An 11,347-nucleotide genomic window follows, 5' to 3' on the forward strand; every position below is an offset into this window, starting at 1 on the left:
CAGTGGATAGAGAACCAGACCTGGAGTCAGGAAGACCTAAGTTCAGACCCATTCTCAGATACTTACTAGCAGTGTGTGACCCTAGACAAATCACTTAACACTGTTTGCTTCAGTTTCCTGATCTGTAAAATGAGCAGGAGGAAGGAATGGCAAACCACTCCAGTACCTTTGCCAAGAAAACCCCAAATGGGCTCATGAAGAGTTGGACACATCTGAAACAAATGAGCAACAACAAAGTCTTTGGAACCATAAGTTGCAGATGAGTTGCTAAGCTTCAACAGTGGAGGAAGTTTCTAATGATGAGAATGTTGTCATCTCTGTAACTATATCTGTGCCCCCATCCTATCCATCTCCTAGTTCAAGACCCATTAACACCCTGAAAATCTTCCTGTTTCTGTCTATGATGATTTCTGCCTCCTCTGAACACAACTCAATTATACACATAGTAAATAAATACCTAATATGTGCAGAATTCAGTGATGAGCCCTGAAAAGATACTGTAATATTTGTGAGACTTAATCAATATGAGGGAGCTCCCAGCAAGAGAACTCCCTCTACCAATAGAGATCACAGATTGACAGTCCATCTATAACTTAGTAATCTCAGGGAGTTGCCTGAGGCACATAGGAGTTATATAACTGGTGCAGGATCAAAGAGTCAGTATGTGTCAGAGACTGGATTATAATCAGGGTTTTCTGATTCTAAATTCAGCTCTTTATCCAATTTATAATGTAAAAAACCCTCCAAATAAGTGATATTTGTAATTTGTTCTGGTATTTTTATCTGAAATAGTCTAGCAGAGAAGTAGCATGGCATAACAGAAGAGATCGGGCCTCAGAATCAGGAAAACCCAGGTTCTAGTCCTTACAGTGATACAGAGGGGATGTGTGGCTCTAGAACATGGGCTGGTGAACTATGGCCAAGGGCCAAGTCCAACTCTTCACCTATTTTTGTATGCCAGAGAGTTAAAAATAGTTTTCTTTCTTTCCTTCCTTCCTTCTTTTACATTTTAAAATATGATAAAACTTTATTTAAAAATGAAAATGCCATTCTTAGTTCTCATATGGTCTTACATATGCCAACCCATTTTTTGGTTCAATTGTATTTGACTCTTCATGACCCCATTTGGAGTTTTCTTGGAAGAGATATGGGAGTGGTTTGCCATTTCCTTCTGCAGCTCATTTTACAAGTGAGGAAATAGAGTGAAATACGGTTAAATGACTTGCCCAGGGTCACACAGTTAATAAGTCTCTGAGACCAGATCTGAATCAGGAAGATGAAGCCTTCCTTACTTCAGGCCTGGTACTCTATCCACTGCTGCTCAGCCCCTACTCTAGGAAAAGTATTTAATCTCTTAGTATTCCAAGCAACTTTCTAAGACTATATAAATTAAAGAGCAGCTATAGGTCTATACTGATTCCAACCTCTGAACATACTGTAGCTTTTCTGAACAAATAGTAGTTTCAAATATACCTATTTATATGTATTATCTCCTCATTAGAATGTAAGCTCCCTGTGGGTAGGAATTATTTTACTCTTATCTCTGTATCTTGAGGTCATAGCACAGTGTCTGACACATAGTAGGAACTTAATAAATGTTTGTTGATCCATACAATCAAAATCACAGGTCTGGTTCAAAAAGAAAAATAAAACAAACAAAATAACCCCAAAATGATGATGATACCACCTTATATTTGTATACTGCTTTGTGGTAACTAATATTATCTCTTGCCTTCTTGTAAAATGTTGGAGACAGAAAAAAGAAGAAAAAAAACCCCTTAGATTTATCAAGACCTTAACCCCTTCAATTTACAAATGAGGTCAATTAGAGAGATAAAAAGAGCCAGGAGTAGATTTCAAATGTCTTGAATGATCCCTAGTCATTCTCCTAGCAAGATGGCAGGCACAGTGATAAAGACACTAGATCTGGAGTTAGGAAGACCTGGGTTCAAATTCAGCTTCAGACACTTTCTAATGGTGTGACCCTGGGCAAGTCACTTAACCAGTCTGCCTCAGTTTCTTCATCTGTAAAACTGGCATAAGAATAACATATAAAGAGCAAGTCTGACCATGTTACACATACACACAAACGCACACATGTGCACACACACACACACACAAAGTCAATAAACTCCATTAGCTGCCTATCAACTTAGGATCAAATATAAAATCCTGTTTGGCATTCAAATCCTTTCAACAACTTGCCCTTCCCCACCCCCCACTCCCAACATCCCCGATCTTTCCAGTCTTCTTACATCTTACACCTCCCTTTAAATCATTCTTTAATCCAATGATACTGACCTCTTCAGTTCCTCAAATAAGACTGGATCCTGAGCTTGGCATTTTTACTGCAGATTGCCCATGCCTAGAATGCTCTCCTTCCTCACCTCCACCTCCAGTCTCAGTTAAAATTCCACCATCTGCAAGATACCTTTCCCAATCCCCCTTCTTTCAAGTGCCTTTCCTTTGATGATTATTTCCAATTTATCCTGTAACTAATTTGTTTGTACTTTGCTGTTCACAAGTAGTTTTCTTCACTGGACTGGTTTTTTTTTAAACCTTTCTTTGTGTCCTCACTTTTTTTAACCTTTCTTTTATTCAGTACTTAGCATAATGCCTGCCACAAAGTAGGTGTGTTTATCACTTAAACGTTTATCAATTGACTGATCTTCCTCTAAGGCTTGTCGTGAGGATAAAATGAAATAAAGTATTTTGAAAGCTAAATGTGCTACGTAAATGCTAGCTATTATTATTATATCAAACCTGACCCTCCCCATCAGCCAACATTGCCTAAGACTCTAGGAAACACTATAGCAGCAGGAGATGAATGCAGTCTTCCATCTTTGGAGCCAACTGTACTGTTAGGGAGTACCTGGAGTCATTGATTTTATCAGAGATGCTAGCTGACATGAACCTTGCCTTCCTGAGTAAGCCTGCAGGTTAGCTAATGCCTCCTTCAAGGTCACCTTCCACCTGAACCCTGGGCCCTCATATCCTCTACCTGTCAGACAATCAGCCTGTAACTGTGTCTTCTATTAGATTGTAAGCTTGTCCTTACTTTTGCATTTATATCCCCAATGGCCTAGCAAGGTTGTAAGCACTTAATAAATGCTTGTTGACTGAGTAAAGAAAACAATCCCATCCTCTAGTGGGAGAAAGAAAACACTTCAGTTGAGAACAAATGCAATTTTTTAGCACCTGAGTGATGGGTACGGAAAGGCTTCATTAAATGGGGCAGGCTCTTAATTTAAGAATTCCTTTTAGAATTGGGCAGAAGAGACAGACTGGACCCTTGAATTGACCTGGAGAGAAATGAGGATCCTGCAATTTGATCATTATATTCTTGGTTTTGGACAAAGCAGCAGGAAAAGGATTTAACAAGAGGCATTTGCCTCCAACTGAGGGTATAAAAGGAGTAGAAACAGATAGTACTAAGGTCAAGAGACTAGAAGAAATATGCCAAAAATGGTTTCCCCAGGCCAGAGAAGTTCTGCCAAGTTCTTAGGCAGTGCAGGAAGGAGAATGAGGAAGGGAATTCAGGACCCAAGATTATACCAAAAAATTAAAAAAAAAAAAACAGAGCAGTTCTAGAGCACAGACTCTTAAGGAAATCAAGATAGGAGGAGGTCCCCAGAGCACCAGGTGGGAAGAATAGTCCTGGTGGCTAGATTATTGAAGGAAGGTTAAGAAATTGTTCAGGGAAAGGAGGTGGTCTGGGAAAAAATAGAGGTTTTTATTTTCTCTCTCCTCCAAGTAGGCAACTCTTGGACACAGTAAGAAACCAATAGTCATACAGATTCAAGTTCCCACTGGGCTTCAACTGCATCTATATTCATCTATGACCTTCTACTCCTCAGCTGTCCAACTCAATAGGGTATGGGCCAGGACCCTCAAGAGGAAAATGGGCTTTTCTTTTCATTGTAAGAGAACTGACACATTTGACACCTTGGGCATGGGGGATCTGACCTAGGAATTCTTACTTGACTGGATGCCAGATGCTAAGTCTTATATAATGACCTCCTTCATTCAGCAAAAATCTCCAGCCTTACTTGATCTTTGAAAAAAATTCTTCTCTGACCAGTCAAGAACTGCTGCTTATCTCCACTGTGTGGATAACTTCCTGGGGGTGTCCAAAAGCAGATGAGACACAGAAGTATCAACCTTCAGAGACTTTGAGGGCTTCCCTTCAAGATCAGATCAGTTGGAATATTGGGGTAAGGGAGGGTAAGAGACCTCTAAAAGAGAAAAGAAATATAGAACAAAGGAAAATAAGCAGGTAAGAAAGAGAAAAGGTGGAAAGAAAGAATGAGATGAAAAACAGACTTGGTTTTAGTTTCTAAGAGGTAAGAAAGAACAGGATGGGAAAGAATGGTATATTTTTCAGTCCCGTCCAACTCTTCATGACCCCACTTGGCAAAGATACTAGAATGACTTGCCATTTCCTTCTCTATCTCCTATTACAGATTTACAGAACTGAGGCAAACAGGGTTAAAGTGACTTATCCAGGGTCACACAGTAAGTGTCTGAGGTAATATCTGAACTCAAGTCTTCCTGCCTCCAGGCCCAGGGCTCTATCCACTAAGCCACCTAGCTGCCCAGAGAATGGCAAAGGCAGGGCCAACTAGACTTATTGGATAATTCCATCCTTATCTTAGAAGGTGATCACCCTTTGGGTGGGAAATGGGAGAGATTTAAAAGACCAGGCTGAGGTCAGAGGGTTGAAGGTCAGGGACAGAAGACTGAAATGGTATCACTGTCATCTGCAACAGCATAGGGCTCCTGACTAGAGTAGAGAGTTAGGGGTGAGGGGAGAGCAGACTTGTCTGAATTTTTAGAACTCAACTTCCCCTAAAGCCCTGTTAATAAGCCATATGAACTGTGCTTGAACCCTAAGCTGCAGGGAACCCATTCCCCCTCTGTGTCGGGGCTTATCATACCCCAAAACCCTATCCTTAGGTCTCCACCCAGCTTGACTTCAATTGGGTTGATTCTTCCTAGAGACGGACACACTTATTCTGAGAACTCAGCAGCATCTGGGCTCCATGCAGAGTGGGGGTAGGAGAAGGAAGGGAGTATAAGAAGAGAAAGGGGGTGGTGCCCAAGGGCATGGGGTGTTTGTTTCAGGGAGCAGCACTCAAATTCAAAGGCCTCTCCCATGAAGGGAAACAGAAACATCGGGTTCCAGGGAAGGGCTTGGAGTTGAAAGTGCCATTGTAGGGTCAGGTGAATTACTGCCTCTTAAGCACAGGAGAACAGTAGTGAAGGGAGAGGAGTGGTTATACTTAAGAGGTTCCTGTCCTAATGGTCCTTGAGTTCTCTCACCTGATAACTTTTTCTGATATTTCGTTATTACATCGCCTAGGGGATGAGGTATTGTTTGGACCACTTCCATAGGTTAGTGGAGCTGGGACAGAGCAGGTGACTGAAAGTGATCAGAAGGCGACAGGCATAAAAGTGAGGCTGGAACCAGGGAGAAATACCTTTCCTTTCTCTCAGCAAAAATTCATGACAGGTCTGGTTGCCTCCTCTCTTCTCCCTAAAAGGATAGGGCATCACTATCAGATCACTCAGTGGGAATCTCTCCCACCAAATGGGACAATATTGCTTTTAAAAAGTAGGGGTATGGTTCTTTTACCTCACCCCTTCCATTTAACTCAGGTCAGCAAGACTTTCAATCACCTCTCATTCATTTCAGCTCTTAACCCTCCCTATTTTGAGGCACCAAAATCATCCTAGCTCCCTGCTTTATGGATGTGCACTGGTCTTTCCAGGTGGAGGTCACAGGAGAGGAAAAGACTCCAGAGACATGCAGTGGAGTTTCTCTGTAGGTGGTAGAATGGGGTGAGATGCTAGAGGAAGACTGTGGCTTCTCGAAATGAGAAGTAAGAACTTATTTGAATGTCTATCCCCTGTGGTTTCTGAGACTTAACCAAGCACAGGGAGAGTATCTGACCATTTAGGCTAAATGAGAAGAAAATACACATGGTCATCTCAGTCACAGAAGATGGACAGGTGGTGGGAAATGGAATCACAGAATTTCAAAGATGGATAGGATTCCAGGAGCTGTCTAACCCAACTCATTCCTGAAGAATCCCTGTACAACCACCCAGTCTTTGCCTAAAAACTTCCAGTGAGGGGAAACTCACTACCTACTAAGGCAGCCTACCTATGGCCTTGGGATGGATGGTCTAGGTATCATGAAGAATTGAGCAGCCTTCCAACACGGCTATCATTCTCCAGGCTTATAGGAAAATCCCCTCACAGGCAGAATCCCTGTTTTACTTTTAGGTTCTTTCCCCTAATTCAGTGAATCAGTATTACTGAGGTTTCATATATGGGTGAAGTTCCTATTTCCAAGAGGCTAGAGTTGGGAGGTGGGGAAGGGAGTGGATCAGGAAGCAAGAGTGGTAACATCTGCATTTCTGGGTGAGTGGTTAATGAGACATGGAACTAAACTTTTATGAGATGTCTCTGTCTCTTCTGGAGGCTAAATTTTTGTAGGTTTAGATGAGCCTCCTCCAAGGAACAAAGCTCATTACACTCAGGACTATGTAGGTTAAATATACACAGAGTGTATGTGAGCTAAATATACTCCGCCCTTTCCTCCCTCCTGCCAAACACACACATACACACACACACACACACACATGCTAACAGGTGGCCATGAGCCTATGTTTTCAAGAGCTTACACATGAGGACACAGCTCCAAACACTCCCAGCTCACAGAATATTGCAGAAAAGCTCTGACGGTCTGTATCAAGCCTCAGCTGATGAAGTCCGAGAGAAGACAGGATGGGCTGCCTTTTGGGTTGCCAAGGGGCAGACAGGGTAGCAAGCCTGCCTAGGAACATTCTAAATTTGGCAGCTGTGTGGGAGGGGAGGTTATTAAGGGGAATCATGGACTAAGCATAACCAGCTGCTGAACAAAGGGACTCCAAGGGCATATTTGGCTTTTGGGAGCCTAGAGCCACCAAAAAAAACCTCTGAGGACTGAAGAGTTGGAGTCATTCCTGAAGCAGGATGAAGGTATATCATAATTCCTCCTTATTCTACTTTACTTGTTCCACTCCCCACTTTGAGACACAAAAGTCATGGCCATACCATGCTTTAAGGAATAAGATTATTACTAATTATCATATTATATATAATTATATAAATTAATAATTATTAATCAGAGCCTGGGGCAAAACAAGGTGCCTTGGATGTAGACAGGCTGGGCAACAACTAAAGGGCCAGCCCAGGTAACCTATCCTCTAATCAGAAAACTTGTCACAGATCTCCTGTTGGTTATCTCTGCCTCAGGCCTTCTCTCCTTCTCAGGGATAAGATGCTTATAAGATATTATGTGTAAAAATGTGGTCCCTTTTTAGAGTCACCCAGGTAAAACAAACCAATTCCTAACATCCAGCATTCATGTATCACTGCAAGTACAAAAAACCCCTGAGAGATCCTACAGAGACAAATTTGATGAGAACAATCAACCGAGGGTAAGAGGTAGCTAAGATCCTGACACTTGGTTTTAAGCTTTCATCTACAGGCAGAAATCCTCACTTTTGGGTTTGCTTGAGGCTGGGTCCAGGTATTTATTTGATTTTATTTGAGACTCCCAAAGTCACTAATTTCTAGATTTAGAATACTCCTATATTTGGCCCAGGTCCAACTGCTTTCCAGCCTCTGAGGTGGGAGAGGTACAAGGCCCCCTCATTCACCATGCATTGGTCTATGGGTGGCAGAATCAGGCAGAATTGGAACTCAGAACATCTAACCCCTGTGGTTGGTTCAGACTACGGGGCCCAAACGGCAATGTCTAACAGAATTAGGGACAAAATGGTGACAGAAGCCTCAACAGGGACTGTAACATACTCACTTATCTCACACTTGAATGCTCTGCACAGAAGAGACATCAGGATCACTCTCTAGGAGTGTGGTCAGTCTTCTTCCTAGTGGGAAACTGGGGAGTGGTGCCATCTTCAGTAGAATGGGCAAGCATCAGCCCCAGGATTCAGAAGTTCCTTGGTTATTGCAAGTGTGGGGGCTCCATGTGTCTCTGGGGACAAAAGCAGAGACCCCTGTTTATCTTTTAGACAGTCCTTTGCTCCCCAGAATAAAATTATTCCCAGTTCCAGGTTGTTGGGCCAACTGGAAAGACAGTGACACAAATTGCAGTATATTCCAAACTCCCCAGCTTCCTATCCTTAACAAGGCCTCTTCCCTGGAACTTCTCAGTCCCTTCTCTCCCACCCTGTTCTGTTGTCTGGTTGCCAGTGAGGTCAGAGGGTTAGGACAGGATTTTTCTAAGTATTCCACAGACAGAGCCCTAAGATTCCACAGAAACATGCCAAAGTTCCATTGGTATTTCCCAAGCAGAATTAGTCCTTACAAGCTTTTGCACAATTATTTTAAGTTTGAATGAGGAGATTATTTCTAAATAATAGCTCCTTTCTCTTCTGTCTCTGTTAGTGTCCCTATCTCATCTTGCCTCTTAGATTGTAAGCTCCAAGAGCAAGGTTCTTACCCTTTTTTTCTGTGTCCTGGACCCCGCTGGCAGTCTGTTGAAGCCTATAGACCCCTTCTTAGGGTAATGTTTTTAAATGCTTAAAATAAAATACATAAGATTATAAAGGAAACAAATTATATTAAAATAGTTATGAAATTTTTTATAAGTTCATAGACCCTAGCTTAAAAACCCCTTCCTCTCACCCCCCCAATAATGTAAAGAAGAGGCATTGTATATTAGGCTACTATATTGCACATTGTAGAGCACTGAAGTCTCAGGAGGTCCTGATTCAGAAAGACCTGAATTCAGAGTTAACTTGTGTCTGCCTCTGATTCCCTAACTACAAAATGGAGATGATAACAGCACCCCTCTCCCAGGGTTGTTGCAAGTATCAAATGAGATGATACTTGTAAAACATTTTGCAAATCCTAAAGTGCTATATAAATAATAGCTATTGTTATTATATATAACATAATATAATATAAAATAATGTAATATAAGATATGATATGATATATCTTTGCATCCTTGGCACCTAGCAGCGTCTTGCTAAAGATACAAAGATACCTTGATAACGTCTGAGGAATGAATACATCTCCCAATTATGCCTCATCCTCTCCCTGCACTTGTGCCCAAGTACTATCAAGAGTCTTGTCAGAAAGCAAACAGTAAGTGTTGGCAATTATAATGGAGAATTATATTTGTTTCTATAAGGAACCAGAAAAAGAACACCATAAAGAAGTGAAGAAATTGTATTACTATCTTCATGACCTACGCTTTTAGACTGTTTATTTTTTCAGACCCACCCTCCTTAATATGAGCTATTATTGGCTATAAATAGGCATATACATGTAATATATATATATATATATATATACATATACACACACACACAGTTTTTTGCTTTATTATCATTTGTCTTATAAGAAGCAGTCTAACACAGCAGATATAGGGTCTTAGAGTCAGGAAGATCTGGGTTCAGGTCCTGATTCTCACACATGTGAGCAGGGGGAAAATCACTTAATATCTCTGTGTCCCCAAATATGAGCTGCCAATATGCATCCACAGAGGGTACTTCTACATCAGGAAGGAGAAGGGAACAAGCATTTAAGTGTCTACTATGTGTTAGGCACTGTGCCCAGGTATTTTACAACTATTAACTCATTTGAGTTTCCCACATCAGTGAAATTATACTCAACCCCCCCCCAACACTTGTCATTTATATTTATACCTTACTACTTGATGAAGTTACTATAGTTTTTTTTTTAAGTATTATAAAATTTCTGTGACTTCTCCCTTTCCTTCTTTCCTTTTGAGATTATTTCCAATTTATCCAGTATATATCTTCTGTTCATAGCTGTTTATAACTTGTTTCCCCCAATTAGACTGTGAGCTCCTTGAGGGCAGGGACTATTGTTTCCTTTTTTTAAATACCCCCAGCACTTAGCACAGTATCTGGAAAATAGTAGGGATTTGGTAAATGCTTGTTGACTTGACTCTGAAAAGTGTGAAAACCCTTGGGCTTCAGGACTCTATTAATGAAACCAAAGTTGCAGGTTGAGTCTCCACATGGACCATTAAAAGCCTTTCATACCAGTTGCTTTTCTGCAAAGTTGGCCCCCATTCCAAATGGACACAAAGGCTTTGCAGATATGGGGAGCAGGGTGGACTGTAGAAGAACTGCTCCGTGCCCCCATACCTACTCTCCATATTTCCCTGGCTTCAACTTGGAAGGATGGTGGTAAAAAAAAAAAAAATGCGCAACCATATCTGATTATCTAATCAGATTATCCTACCCCTGGCAGGATGAAAGGGCTACCTGAGGTCCCTGAGAAGTTTCCAGGCTATTTCCAGAAGGAGCAACCCTAGGTCACTGCTCAAAGTCCTTCTCCATCTATTAAAATTCTATGGCTTGGTACAGCTAGGTGGCACAGTGAATAGGAGTCAGGAGGACCTGAGTTCAAATCTGACTTCAGACACTTGACACTTACTAGCCATGTGACCTTGAGCAAGTCACTTAACCCCAATTGCCCTCCAAAAAGAAAAAAAATTCTATGGCTACCAACTGCCTCCTAGAGATATCTCTTATGGGGAAAAGGGATGGGGGAGAGACTAGAGGAGGGGAGAGGAAAAGAAATGGAAAGGTAAAGAGAGAGAGAAATTCAGAGGGAGGTCTCCAGGTGGAGTCCCTTTCACCCCTTAGTGAATATGGTCCTAGAGCTATCCAGTGGCCCTGGAACTGTCCAGTGGATATGACCTGGTAGGCTGGAGGGTGAAATACTAAATGCCTCCACTACCTTCCTTTACAGAATGCTCACTTCATTCTGCATCTGCCACTCTGCCTGGTATCCCTTGGTCCCTCCCTCCCTGCCCTTGCTTTCCTGCCTTCTTTTGTGTGTTGTTTTCCTCTATTAGATAGTGAAGCCCTTGAGGGCAGGGACTGTCTTCTTCTTTGTTAATTATATTTCCAGAGCTTAGCACAGTACCCTGCACTTTAGTAGGCACTTAATACACATTGATTAGATTGAATTGGATGGCTTTGATGTTGTCTAGCAGGATAAAACAACAACAGAAAAGTCATCCATCATGAGCTACTTGGCCAAAGGGGAGGGTGCAGTAAAGGATATGCTCTGCACCCTTTTAATCTCATAATAAGATCATTTTTTCCACCCTTGCCTCCTTCATAATCAGGACCCACTCTACCCACTCTGGACAGCAACTCTCTACCACCCTTGACCTATCTCCACACATACATCCAGCTTCGTTCTGAGAGCAGATTTTGCTTCATGAACAAGGAAGGAAGAAGCAGGAGGTCTTGCTGTGCACACATTCATCCCTGGAAGTAAGAGGG

At 41.8% G+C, this 11,347-nt stretch overlaps 1 long non-coding RNA gene across 2 annotated transcripts in view; it reads right to left on the reverse strand.

Moving 5' to 3' along the window:
* Window positions 1-11,347, reverse strand: part of LOC138157009 (uncharacterized) — a 130,064-nt gene that overhangs the window by 73,010 nt on the left and 45,707 nt on the right. The window contains exons 2-3 of one of the 2 annotated variants that reach the window (XR_011167267.1): window positions 7,868-8,047; window positions 5,481-5,536 (exon numbers count right to left, since the gene is read on the reverse strand). This is a non-coding gene — a long non-coding RNA (uncharacterized lncRNA). The remainder of the gene's footprint in view (window positions 1-5,480; window positions 5,537-7,867; window positions 8,048-11,347) is intronic. The other variant, XR_011167266.1, reaches the window with a different exon arrangement.

The sequence above is a fragment of the Petaurus breviceps genome, unplaced genomic scaffold (assembly GCF_028583685.1).
Source record: "Petaurus breviceps papuanus isolate PSGF00001 unplaced genomic scaffold, PetGlider_PUasm1.0 166, whole genome shotgun sequence".
Taxonomy (NCBI): Eukaryota; Metazoa; Chordata; class Mammalia; order Diprotodontia; family Petauridae; genus Petaurus; species Petaurus breviceps.